Raw genomic sequence first — 2342 nt, 5'->3', positions numbered from 1 at the left:
ATTTAAGCTTCATCTCGAAGTTACTATCCCCATTCCTGGGCTAATCGAAGAGCTCACGACATACAAGAAAGATGTCTACGTCCGAAAGCCACCCACTCCCTCTATTGAGGACGAGGTACACCTATCACTAACGTCTCCCTTGGATGGTGCTATCTTCGAACGACATCAGTCTATTGTCCTCGAGTACACCGCCATGAATGTACAAACTCTCGAGTTGCTGATTGATGACGACATATACTTGAAGAAAACCCACGTGGACGATGGCAATATGCTGCTGCGTGGACTCGGCGTGGGGCCGCACACACTCGGAGCGAAAGCCGTGAACGACCAGAATAAAGTCACAGCGTCCAGTTTAGTGCATGTAGAGATAATGGAGTCAGCATAGGCGCTATTAAGTGTAATTGGATGGAGTTAGCGTATTACGGTACTGCACACGCTGTGAATTTCCCTGTAACGAGGAAGATTTATGCATTTTAGCGGTGAGCGAGGTGTTCTCTCTATCCTCATCCACACTCTTACTGCCAGACCTTCTACGGCTTCCAGTGGAAGTTCTCGTACAGACGCAGCAGGTTGCGTTCGAGCATGGCCACCGTGACCTTACCCACCAGTGGCACGTACTGCACGCCCTTTATCTTAAGCAGCTCGGCATCGTCCACGTTCTTGAAGGACGCGACGTAGATGATGACCGTGTTTTCGCTGACCCACTCAAGCGGCAGCTTGTAGCTCTTAACGGGGACGCCAGTAATGATGACACGAGACTTCTTACACGCCGTCTCCTGCGTCTCTTCGCTCGGGATGAGCTTACCGCGACGGAATAGGTACAGCGAGTCAATGTCGGCGCTGTACACGTCAGCGCCGTCATTCGCAAGCATAGCAGCCAATGGGCGGCCGACAATGTATGAGACCTGGACGACGCAGTCTCAGAAACCAGAAGTCTTTTTAGTATTGGTAGTCACTCGCCCGTTAGATACTTGGTTAATATTTTTATTTCTAACGGAGTCCACCAAGGGTGGAGCTCCAGCAATTCCCAATCTGCCAAGTGTGGGGCGAGTAGTGTGTTAACGCTTACTTCTTCCGTCGTACTCACTGTCCAGACATCGTACACGACCTCTGCAAGTGAACGAGTAGGAGACGTTCGCTGTTAGGGTTATGAGCCCAAAATTGGAGTAAACTTCCAGAACTTACGTGAACGCTGACGATGTCGTGGACGCTCCTTCGATGTCAGACTTACCTGGTACTCCGTCTCCGGCCCGTCTCGACGGATGCTGGCTCTGCAGTGTCAGTAGCGCCTGGACTGGTAGATCCCCTGGCTCGTGTTGCTGGCGGGAAACCTGTCCTTCAGTCTCCACCACCGCAGTCTGTTTTTGCGTTGAGCTCACCAACTTCAACACTCATTTTGACTGGAACTCCGGTGGTGAACGCTCCAGCGAGGTCGCACGCTAATGAAGAACAACAACGAAGGATACCATTGCCACTGCCTAACCTAGCGTTGGATGTGAACAAAAACCCACCAAAAATGGCAGGAAGCTTTAACCTCTATCGCGCTCAAGTTATGGCCTATTTACATCGATTTAATGCTTGGGGTCTGATCGATGGATCCGTACAGCGTCCGATTGTAAATGGGGAACTTCAACAGCGCTACGATATGTTGGACTTCTTTGTGAAAGATACGTTGCTTCGAGGTGCTAAAGTTGAAGACGCTGAGCGTATGTGTGATCTTCCAACTGGCAAGGAAATGTCGGAAGATCTGGAAGCACACCATACTAAGCGTGAGTTTTCTAATTACGTGTGGGTATTGAAGCAATTCTTCCACGCAACTTACACTCGTGAGCAGACGATGGATTCTTGGCTTCAGGAAATTCACGATACACGTCGTGCGTTGGCTAATCTGGGTCGAGGTTATCGATGATGATCTCACTGTGGACGTGATTCTCATGGGAGTAGTGCAGACACACAGAGATGTCGTGCGTCAGTTTTCTCGCATCATGGCTCCCGGGTCCCGACCCACTCTGCAGCAAGTCTTGAACACACTGAAGTCCGAGACCGAGATGGATGAGATCGTCCGCGATGAGGAAGAGGGAAACTCGAAGATCATGCACGTGGCTAAGAAGCAGAAAACTGGTGACACATCTAGTAAACATATTAGCTGGATTAAACCCAGTGGAGCACAATCTCGTGGAGCTAAATCCAGTGAAGGAGGAAGCAAAGCCAATCAAAAGTCTGGTCCTGGTAAACGAAAGAAGGGCAAGTGCTTCTATTGTGATAGAGAAGGCCATCACAAATTTGAGTGTCGTAAGCTCAAATTTGATCTGAAGCACGGCAACGTAGATGCTGAAAAAGCA

Source organism: Phytophthora infestans, genomic scaffold (assembly GCF_000142945.1).
Source record: "Phytophthora infestans T30-4 supercont1.34 genomic scaffold, whole genome shotgun sequence".
NCBI lineage: Eukaryota > Oomycota > Peronosporomycetes > Peronosporales > Peronosporaceae > Phytophthora > Phytophthora infestans.
The sequence above is the reverse complement of the archived record's forward strand: the minus strand, read 5'-3'. Positions refer to the sequence as shown.